The sequence below is a fragment of the Myotis lucifugus genome, unplaced genomic scaffold (genome assembly GCF_000147115.1).
Source record: "Myotis lucifugus unplaced genomic scaffold, Myoluc2.0 scaffold_1615, whole genome shotgun sequence".
Taxonomy (NCBI): Eukaryota; Metazoa; Chordata; class Mammalia; order Chiroptera; family Vespertilionidae; genus Myotis; species Myotis lucifugus.
In genome coordinates this window covers 33,220-44,918 of record NW_005872663.1, presented here as the reverse complement: position 1 = coordinate 44,918, position 11,699 = coordinate 33,220, and the positions used below count along the sequence as shown (strand labels likewise).

At 55.2% G+C, this 11,699-nt stretch overlaps 1 pseudogene; it reads right to left on the bottom strand.

The window, feature by feature from the left end:
- Nucleotides 1-389: 389 nt before the first annotated feature.
- LOC102438301 lies at nucleotides 390-8,601 on the bottom strand (annotated as a pseudogene).
- Nucleotides 8,602-11,699: the final 3,098 nt, after the last annotated feature.

Here is an 11,699-nt window from a genome sequence, read left to right as displayed (position 1 = left end):
GAACACGGAGACCTGGGACCCGGGGACTCTCAGGGAGGCCCCCACTGCGCCCTCAGTCACCATCATGATGAGTCCATGCCACCATCTCAGCCACGGCTTGGAGTGGCTTGTCCAAGTTTAATAGGAATCAGAGGGTGAGCAGGAGGCCATGGGCCCAGACCCCTTGTCCTGGACCCCCTACTGTGAGACACCAGCCTGCGGAGCATCTCCTGTGTCTGCCACCCCAAAGTCAGGACAGGAGGGGACCCCGAGGGCAGGAGGCTCTTGACACTGTGGAAGGTGAGATGAAGGATGAGGTGGGAGGATGCAGCTGGAATTGGGAAAGAAACAGGGGTGTCAACAAGGAAGATTGAGGGTCTCCCCATCATGGGAACCCTGCCTGGCCTCATCTAGGATCCAGGGGGCGGAGGGACATACTTCTGGATCTAAGAAATGTAGCTCATCACCCGGGCATACACCCCAGGGAAGTCACGATGACCACAGCTGTATCCCCAGCTCACGATCCCTACCTGGACCCAGGTGCCTTCCCAGCTGCACACCAGGGGGCCCCCGGAGTCACCCTGTGGGGAGAGGCAGGACTCAGTGAACATCTCCACACGGGCCACTGCATGGAGCTTCTGAGTCCCGATTCCCTGGGCCAGGAGGGGACAGAGGACAGAGGACGGGGCAGGTGGGGCTCACCTGGCAGGAGTCCTGGCCCTCACTCCCAGCGCACAGCATGTCATCCTTGATGATCTGGCCAGTGTTGGTGGAAGAGTTCTGGTAGCGCTGGTTACAGACCTCGTTCCCCACAATGGGAACCATCACCTCCTGCAGCTGGTAGGGCCATAGCCGCGGAGCTGTGGGGTGGGACTGGCTGAGAACCAGGGCTGGTCCAGGCTTCTGCTCCTTCCCAACAACAAGGCACTCCTTCTGGTCCCTGACTCTTGGGTCTAGAGCAGCTACACCTGGCCCTGGGACTGAGCTCCCAGCATCCACTGCACCCATTCAGTTCTAGGACGCAGCACTTCATCAGCCACAGTCTGGGCCCCACAGGCCTGAGGAGAGAGTTATCCCAGGATTGTTCTTGAAAAGGAAGGGATGAGGGTTCACCCCAGAAAAATGCATCACTACAGTCAGGATACACTTCTGCGCTGATGGGTTGGGTTTCATTCTGATTGAGGGACCTGGGCACTGTGAGAACACAAGCCCTGCCTCTCCCTCCCAGACTGGCTCATCCTCAGGAGGACAATCAAGGTCCACACACCCCCACGGGGCGAAGGGAGGACACAGGCAGAGCCTCAGGAGGGCCGGTCCGCCTGGCAGAGCAAACACCTGTGTCCTCAGTGTCCATGAATCTGATCATGAAACTCCAGCTTTGCAAACATTTAGGCTCAACAGGAAATCCCCCCTCTAATAACCAAATGTAGAATTAGCACATGGCCCAGAACTTCCACTCCTAGTCTGTACCCCAAAAAACTGAAAACAGGGATCCAAGATGGAGACAGAGTAGGTGGAAGTGACACTCACCTCCTCCCAGGACCAAATCGGAATCACAACTAAATTATAGACACTCAACCTGAATAACCAACTGAAGACTGGCTGAAAAGAGGTCTCCTCATTAAGGACACATGGAAGAAGCCACATGGAGATGGACAGGGAGGTGGAGACACAGAAAGGGCTGCATTGAGAGTTAGGAGGGACACCTCAGCTGCAAAGGTCCCCTCTGAGAAGGGAGGGGTCTCCACCCCATCCTGAGCTCCCAGCCTGGAACACCAGTGCCTGGAAGAGGAGCTACACAACATCTGGCTGTGCACTCAGTGGGGACTGCACTTGCCAGAGTGAGACAGGGGACTGCCAGGCACCCGGAAGCCCTTTTAAAGGGCCAGTGCACAAACATCTCATTGGCAGGTACTCAACCTGACTGGGCTCCAGTGGACCGACAGCAGCCCAGTGTGGACAGGAGTCATACAGGGAGAGATTGGTTGTATGGCTTTGGGGAGAGGGCTGGAGGGGCAGCCTCCATTATCCAGGGCTGAGTCCTCTCCCATATGCCCACAGATGGCATCTTTTCTGAGTTGAACATCCCCTCCATAGGGCATGAGCCTGGGGGAATGAACGTCCCCCGCCCCTGCCCACTCCAGGCTGCCACTTGGCTCACCCGACCAAGCTCATGCCCTGCAGGGGAGTCTGCCAGTTGCAACCAGCCTGGGCCCACACAGTCTTTCTCAGAAGCTCTGGAGGAGGTCTGCGCAGACTCCAGGGCTGTTGGAGACACACAGGGAGAGACTGATTTGTGTGACTCTGAGGCGAGGGCCATTTCCCCAGGCACCCGACTAGCTCCACTGTGCAGAGCCCTCCCTCATCACTGCCAATCCTAATCTGTGCGATCCTGAGGAACTCTACTTGCCTCACACTGATGACACCCAGAGACCCTACACCACTGCATAGATTTGAAGACCATTGGCGGGTGGTGGGTGCTGGGTGGTGGTGGCTGGCCTTGGTGTGCCCTGAGACTTTTGTTGAGTGGTGTCACACACAGCACTGGAGCTGAGTTTGAATCTGTATGAACCTGATGAGCACCACTCGCCCCAACCCAGTGACTCATTGAGAAACTACCTCATGCAACTCAACTACCACAGCAGGGCTCACCTCACCACACAAGGGACATTCCTGGGGCACCTAGCTTAGCTGGAGGCTCTATCAGTGGCTGAGCCTAATGGCAACTGGCAGGCAGAGGCAGATTTTGGGGTGCTTTGGGCCTTTTGTGTCCTGACGTAGGTTTGGTGTTGCTGGGAATCAGCCTCAGTATGCAGCTTGGCCCCTCCCACGTGCACCCAGCACTAGCAGAGGGAGCCACCAACTATGGAGCACTTTGTAGCATCTAACAGGCAGCCCAGGATTGGCAACAGGCAGTGTCTGACATTGACCTGCACCACAGTTCCTGCCTGGAGGCCCCAGAACCAGCCCACAGCAGAGAACAACCAATTAGCTCCACAAGCGGCACAGTCAAAGGCAGATCTCCACAGGCACCAGACCGTCCTGGGGCAAATTCTGCTTCATGGGGTCAACCTACTCACAGCAGCTCATACAATGTGATCAGGGTCAATAGTCAGTCAGCTTGAGGGTCAACCCTACCTATAACAGGCCAACAATAATCAAGACTCAACTACAACAGCAGGGTTCACAGAACCCACACCAGGGACATTCCTGGGGCACCCAGCTTAGGGAATCAGGGAGACTGCTCCACTGAGCTCCACAGGACATGTACTCAAAAAGCCACCCGACCAAGACTGGGGACAAAGCAGATCTACCTAACACAGAGAAACAAATACAGAGAGGCGGCCAAAATGGGGAGACAAAGAAGCATGCCCCAAATGAAAGAACAGGAGAAATCCCCAGAAAAAGAACTAAATGCAATGGAAACAAGCAATGTACCAGATACAGAGTTCAAAACAATGGTCCTAGGGATGCTCAAGGAACGTAGCGGAAGGTGGATGAGCTCAGTGAGGACTGCAATAGAGAGACAGTAAGCATAACGAAAGGACTAGAAACCATAAGAGAAAACAGTCAGAAATGAAAAACATGAGATCTGAAATGAATACACTAGAAGGAATCAATAGCAGGTTAGATAAAGCTCAAAGTGCAATTAGCAATTTAAATGACAAAGTAGCAGAAATTACCTAATCAGAGTAGCGAAAAGAAAAAAAGATTTTTTAAATTAGGATAGTTTAAGGGACCTCTGGGACAGCGGTCACCAACTGGTGGTCTGTGAGGTCCAAAAGCTTGGTGACGGATGCTCTGGGACAACATGAAGCATAACGTTTGCACCATAGGGGTACCAGAAGGAGAGAGAGAGCAAGGGGTTGAGAACCTATTTGAAGAAATAATGACTTCAAACTTCCCCAACCTGGTGAAGAAAAAAACATACAAGCCCGGGAAGAACAGAGAGTCCCAAACAAGATGAACCCAAAGAGCCCACACCAAGGCACATAATAATTAAAATGGCAAAGGTTAAAAACCAAGAGACAATCTTAAAATCAGGTAAGAGAAAGACAGTTACTAACAAATGAGGTCCCATAAGACCAATTTCTCAACAGAAACATTTCAGGCAGAAGAGATTGACACTAAATATTAAAGTGCTAAAGAGCAAGAACCTACAACCAAGACTACTTGACCCAGCAAGGCTATCTTTTGTCCCAGCTGGTCTGGCTCAGCGGCTAGAGTGTCAGCCTGGGGAATGAAGGGTTCCAAGTTCAATTCAGGTCAAGGGCACATGCCTGAGTTGCAGACTTGATCCCCAGAAGGGGTCATGCAAGAGGCAGCTTATCAATGATTCTCTGTCATCATTCATATTTCTATCTCTTTATCTCTCTCCCTTCCTCTCTGAAATCAATAAAAATATATTTAAATATATAAATATACACCAATACGTTCACTGCAGCATTGTTTACAGTGGCCAAGGTAGAAACAGCCGAAGTGTTCTTTGCTAGATGATTGGAGAAAGGTGTGATGCATGTTTACAATGGAATACTCCTCAGCCACAAGAAAACATGACATACAGCCATTTAGGACAACATGGATGGATCTTGAGAATATCATGCAAATTAAATAAGTCAGACAGAAAAAGTTAAAAACCATACGATTTCACTCACATATGGAATATAAAACTGAAAGCAGCAAATGAACAAACAAGAAAAAGAAAGAAACCAAAACTCATAGATACAGATAACAGTATGGTGGTCACCAGAGGACAGGGGGTGGGGTGGGAGGAAAGGGTAAAGGGGTCAATAATGGTGACAGAAGATGTGACTTTGGGTGATGGGTACACAATGCAAGATACAGATGATGTGCCATAGAACTGCACACTGAAAACCTCTATAATCTTGTTAACCAATGTCACCACAATAAATTAAATTGTAGAAAATAAGATATAAATAGCAAAAGAAGGACATACAGAAAGCCAACAGACATATGAAAAGATGCCCAATGTCACTAATCATTAAAGAAATGCAAATTAAAACCACACTGAGATATCACCTCCCACCTCTCAGAATGGCTGTCATCAATACATCAACAAGCAACAAGTTTTGGTGAAGATGTGGACAAGGGGGAGCCCTCACATGCAGTTGGAGGGAACATAGACTGGTGCAGCCATGTGGGAGACAGTGTGGAGGTTCCTCAAAAAATTAAAAATGGAACTGCCTTATGACCCAACAATTCCACTTCTGGATGTACATCTGAAGAAACCCAAAACATAATTGGGAAGAACATATGCACCCCTATGTTCATTGCAGCTTATGTACAATAGCCAAGATATGGAAGCAGCCCAAGTGCCCATCAATAGACAAGTGATAAAAACATGGTGGTGCAAAGAAGGTGGAGCAAAAGTAGGTTTACGGTTATGAGTAGGCAAATTACAGAGTTTCTTCTTGTATTATTATTTATTAATTATTGTATTATTTTCCGTATGAACAACTATAAACTTACTTTTGCCCCATCCTGTATGTACAATGAAATATTACTCAGCCATAAAAAAAGAAACCTTACCATTATGCTAAGTGAAATAAGCCAGTCACAGAAAGACAAATACCATATAATTTCACCCATATGTGGAAACTAAAGAATAAAACAAACAAACAAACAAACAAACAAAAGAGAAACAGGCTCATAGATCAGGGAACAGACTGGTGGTTGCCCGAGGGGGAAAAGGAAGGATCAAAAGAAACAAATTGGTAGCTACCAAACAGTCACAGGGAATGTGAAGTACAGATTAGGGATTATAATCAATAATATTGTCGTAGCTGTGGATGATGCCCGGTAGGTATGGAAACATCGGGGGGAACGACACTTTGTAAAGTATATGATTGTCTAACCACCATGCTGTACCCCTCAAACTAATTCAAAATAATATTGAATAGAAACTGTCATTGAAAAATGTTTCAACGACTTGAGAACAGGTTCCCTGGCGGTGCTTGTACACACAGGTCACAGAAGCGTGATTCACAACAGCCAAAAGGTGGAGACGGTCTGTCGCTCAGGAAGGACGACAAAATGCTCCCTCCACCCAGTGGGAGGTGACTCGGCCACAAAAAGCAATGCAGTTCTGACACGGGTTACAGCACAGCTGGGCCTTGGCAACGTCATGCTACGTGAAAGAAGGCAAACACGCGGAAGCCACACGTTGCATGATTCACATTTACATGAAACGTCCAGAACAGGTAAATGCATAGGAGTGGAAAGGAGCTCCGTGGTTGGCAGAGCCTGGGGAGGGGCAGTGACCGTGTCATGGAGACCAGGCTTCGTGTGTGAGGAGGAGAAGTTCTGGAGATGGTGGTGCTGAGGCCGCACAACATGGTGAATGTGCTGAACGCCACTGAACCGCGCACTGACCAATGTCATGTATAATGTTATGCACATGTTGCCACAAGAAAAAGGTGGAGGATTCCCCCAAATTGCCGAGAATCAAGTGTTGTCAGCAAAGCCACAGCCACACCCCCAGCGGGCTGCCCAGTGTCCACACGCCCAGCGGGCTGCCCTGTGTCCACACCCCCAGCGGGGTCCCTGAGCCTTACCTCCGAGGCTGCTGTAACCCCAGCCAGTCACCCAGCACATCTTCCTCTCAGGGACCCTCAGCGAGGCAGGTGGGAGGGGGACCAGGCCGATGCGCTCAGAGAGCGTCACAGGGGCCTCCAGTGTCAGCAGGGCCACGTCCGCGCCCCCCTCTGCAGACAGGCTCTGGTTGAACTTGGGGTGGCGAACGATCTTAGTCACAGTTGTCAGTGTGTCATGGTCATAGAGTCTCAGCCGCCCAACTTGAACCCTGAGGCCGTAGGCCTCCCAGTCCTCCCTGCGGAGAGGGACCAGGAGCCTCTCAGAGGAGCCTCCGGGGCAGGGCCAGTCTGGGCACAGCAGCAGGGCTGGGGCTGCACTAACTGTGTCTCCCCCGAGAGCCAGGGCCCTGCCCACAGCCCCCCTCCCATCAGCCCTCTGAGAGTTTCCCACCCCCACCCCTGCCAGGGGGCCTCAGGCTGTGTGGCTCACCGCTGGGTGCAGTGGGCTGCGGTCAGCACCCACTGGCGGTGGATGAGGGAGCCCCCACAGAGGTGCTGCCACAGCTCCAGCTCCTTATTGTACCTTCGGACGCTGACCTGCTAAGGCCATCTCCCAGCGGGGGCATTGTGCGCCCCCACGGGGCCACCCTGTTGCCTCCCTGAGCCGGGCCCTGGGAACACAGGGGGCTCCATCAGGGACCCAGCAGGGCCCCTCGCACTCAGTCTCTCCCAGGACGAACGAAGGAGGCCCACCTGAGTTGATGCTGAGGGGCCTGGGCAGCCTGAGCAGAAGATGGGGACAGGGAGTCAGGACTCACCTGGGAACGAGGGCACGGAGCACCCCAGGCCTGGGAGGCTCAGGATCAGCAGCCACAGCATCTGCGGGGAGGGCAGGGGCCTGGGTGAGACCACCAGGGGCCAGGGTCCCCGTGTGGGGATGGAGAAGCCGGGGTCTGAGCAGCGGCATCCTCACTTGGAAGGACCCTCCTTGTAACCCTCTCTGCACCCTTCATCCCCTGGCACAGGAAGGGCAGGCAGGGATCCCTGGCTGGGCCAAGGGCAAAGAGAGCTGCTCCCCTCTCAGGCCCACAGCAGGTCAGGTGTACAGTCAGCAGGCAGGGAGGAGCTGCTGGGCCCTGGCACTGCCTCCCCTGGATCTGCCACTGCTGTCACTGGGCAGCAGCCATTTCTGGCTGCACGGATCTCAGCCACAAAGCACAGCCAGGCCGGCGGCCTGAGCAAGGAGAGCTGCTGAGAGGGTGCAGGTGCTGGAAGAAGCCCCAGAGCTTTGGGCTCAGGCAGGCGGGCCCAGGGAGGCAGAGCCCCAGAGCTGCTGCTGGGCCCTTGAGCCACAGGGCAGCCCCTGATTCCACTGGACCCCGTGAGGCAGCATGGAGCTCGCCACCATCTGACTGGAGCATGCCATCTGCCTGGCACGTGGCCTGTGGCCACCCTCACTGCCACCAGCTGAGGCCCTGCACACGGCCCTCTGCAGGGTGCTCCCTGGAAGCTGCACCAAGATGGGCTTTCATGTGGGTACAAGTCAGGGAGAGGCACCTGGGAGGCAGGTGGACAGAGCAGAGATGGGCAGAGGGTGAGCCTTGAGCACAATGCAGGCTGATGACACCTTGACCAGCCCACAGGGAGACCCAGGCCACGGCCCCACTGGGACACAGTGCCAGCTCCTGCTTCTCCCTGTGCCAGCCAAGAGGGACCTGCGGGGGCGCGGCAGCCAGAGGAACTGCCAGGCTTCCCATCAGGTCCTGTCCTAAAGGGGGACCTGGCCCGCAACTGTGTCCGGCAGCGTCCCCCACCTTCTGTCTCGTGTGCTGAGGAGGCGGCCGCAGGACCACAGAGGAGTCCCTGCCCAGGAAACTGGGAAGCAGGAGCTCAGGGTACAACTGAGGCCGACAGGGCCCCTCCACTGTCCACCTGGATCCCACCCTTTGCTACTAACTGGGACTCTGGGACTTACCTGGTAGCACAATCCAGACCCCCATCCCTGAGGGGCTGAGCTCTGGTCACAGGGACTTCTCAGGCCAGGTGGCTGCACATGTCCACCTGCCATCACATTGACGAGGGGGTAGCAAGGGACATGCAAGGGCCCTCACCTTCCCTGCCCCCCATTGTGACACAGTAGCCTGGCTCTGCCTGGTGCTCAGTGTCAATGTCCTACCAAGATGGTGGCACGTCTTGCTCCCTGGCCTCCATATACAAGGAGCTCAATGAACCCAGACAGCAGCTGTCACTCACATCTCAGGAATGTTCCTCAGTGCAGGCTGCAGGGCCTGCGTTGTCCTGCCCCCCCTGGGGCTTGCCCATCACCAATACTTTTACCACCATCCTGTCTGCTGCGTCCTGTGAGGCCATTGCAGCTGGACCTGCAGCAGAGCTCTGTCCAGCGCTGCGACCACTCAGAGCCGGCAGCCTGTTGTGGGGCCAGCGTCACGGGCTGGAGGGCGCTGTGAGGTGGGGAGCACGCTGCTTCCCTGAGAGGGGCAGAGGCCCTCACTGGCCTGTTGTTTTGATGGGGGGCCCCGGGGTGCTGGGCCGTGGGAATCCTAAAGATTTCCTGTGGCCAGGCCCCTGCCTCCTCAGGGGTGCGCTCCCCCTCTCAGGAGCACACAGCCTGGTGGTCTGTAACCTCACCAGTGAGGGAGTCAGTGTGGACCAGTGCGGTCCCTCAGAACCTGCCCTGCTTTAGAAATAAGTGCAGAAGCAACTAGTTCTATGGGGTCAGAGTGGAGGGGGGGAGGCCCTTAATCCAATGATGGTTCCTTGTGGGAAGAGGTGAGGATGCGGAGCGCACAGAGGCGTGGGGAGGACGGGCTGGAGGTCCAGGGGTTCCTCCCCAACCAAGGGTCCCAGCACCACCAGCAGCTGCAGGAGGCAGGATCCTGGGTGTAGCTGTGGCCCCAGAACAACTTGACTGTGGGCTGCTGGCCTCCAGCCGGTAAGAGGATGCATTTGTGTTGTTTTAAGCTCACACTCCCCAGCGGGGGCTGTCACTGTGAACCCAGGACACCACACAGGGGGGAGCCTGGTGGTGACTGAGGTGTGATGTCCACCTGGAAGGGCATGGCCCTCATGGAGTCTCCATTCCAAGCCCTGAAGGTGTCTCTTGTCACTTCAGACAAGAAGAAGCCAATGAGTGTGGGCCAGGCGTCCTCAAACTTTTTAAGCAGGGGGCCAGTTCACTGTCCCTCAGACCGTTGGAGGGCCGGACTATAGTTTTTTTAAAAAAACTGTGAACAAATTCCTATGCACACTGCACATATCTTATTTTGAAGTAAAAAAACAAAATGGGAACAAATATAATATTTGTATTTGCATGTGGCCTGTGGGCCGTAGTTTGAGGACCCCTGTGTGGGCCCTCCCTAGGGTCCCCATGGGCACTGACCTGGCCTGCAGGGGTCTCTATTGGGGACAAAGCCCTGCTGCTTCAGTGTCACCGACCTCTGAAGGCCCAGGCTCAGTTAGAAAAGATTTCAGAACCACAGGCAACATGCCCTCCTGTCCATCTCCAGCCCAGGCATCTGGGTCCGCCCACCTTGATTCCTGCTGAGCCCAGGATGGGAGGTGCTTAGGCTGTGATTCCAGGCAAATGGGGGAGGGGGGGGAGCAGCGGCCCTAAGCCCATCCGAGAGAGAGAGAGAGAGAGAGAGAGAGAGAGAGAGAGAGCGCTCCTGCTGGTCCACCCGTGGCCATGCCTGCAGGCACAGCCCCTGGCCCAGGCGTGTCTCACTCCAGCCTTCCCTCCAACTCCAAGTCCTAGGTCCTTCTCCCTCCCCTGGGAGCACTGGCCTCTGAGTCACTCAGACCCTCAATTTTACTCCTAGAAACACTAAAGGTCTGACTAAACCCTCACCCAGGGAGGAAAGCCCTACAAAGACTCACAGTCCCCAGAACCCAATGGGAAGGCAGGCAGCCCACACCCTCCTGGGGGACACAGGGGACCTGGATGTGTGTGGACCACCTGGCAGCCGCCCACCCACAGGGCCCCGTGGACAGGCAGTCACTTAGGCAGAACGTGTGCCTGGAACCCGAGGATGAGGGCACAGGGCCAGGCTGTGCTGTGTCACCCTCTCCTCCCTCCCTGGGCGGAGCAGATCCCCAAGGGGGCCATCTAAATGGTGGTGCCTTCCAGCAGAGTCTCAGGCCTTCTTTTCCCAGGAAATGGCTTTCCTGGAGAGCTCCTGGCTCCCAGGAACCCAGACTTCAGGGCACATGGGGGACTCTGCTCCTGATCCGCCGCCCCCCCATTACCCCCCCCCCCCTCCCCTGGAGCTTCCACTCTCTAACTCGGAATCCAGCCCTCCCCGAAGGACCGAAGGACTGGGTCACAGTGACAGAGGAGGGCTTTCCACCATGGCCTCGGGGGAGGGGTCCAGGCACTGCAAGGTCTGGAAGGCCAACACCCCATTGTAGAATCAGACTGGGGACCAGCTTGTCGCTGCAGGGTATGGAGCCCCCTCACCCACAACATAGGGCCACCTTGGGCTCCACAGGCCCTCCTGGGTCCTGGCCCCAACCTGCAGGTGCAGGACCCACCCCAGCCGGGCACCAGCCATGCCCCCCAAATCCTACTCCAGCAGGAAGTGCACATCACTGCCTGGGGCAGGGGGGACCCCACAGCCCCTTCTCACTCTCTGGATTTGAAACTGAAGCTCCTCTGTCCACTGGGAGCCCCTCCCACCCCCAGGGAGAAAGGAGGGGCTCTGCTGGGCCTGAGGGGACTGTGCACCTCGGTGCCTCTCCAGCAGGGGCACCAGCGCCAGGAGAGTGGCCTGGGGGGCATGGGGTCCCCTCTCCACCCTCCTCTCTGCCACCTCCAACCAACCAGGCCCAGGGAGCTGGGGGGGCCAGAGGGTGGGGCGGGGAAGAGGGGGACTGGCTGGTCCCAAGACCCTGCAGGTCCGCCCTGCTCAGAAGAAGCTCAGAATGGGAGACTGAGGATCTGGTGGAAATGAGGCTGCACTTCATTTGGTCCCAGGAGTTGATCACATTGGAAAATGGGGGTTTGGCGCCGCAGGGTCAGAGGGAGCAGCGGTGACCATGGGAACAGAGCACCTCCTGTTTGCATGCGGCCACGTCCAGGTCATTAAAGCCTCCATGACACACTGACTGCCACTGAAGGAGGAACAGGGACGGTCTGCACCCGCTGGG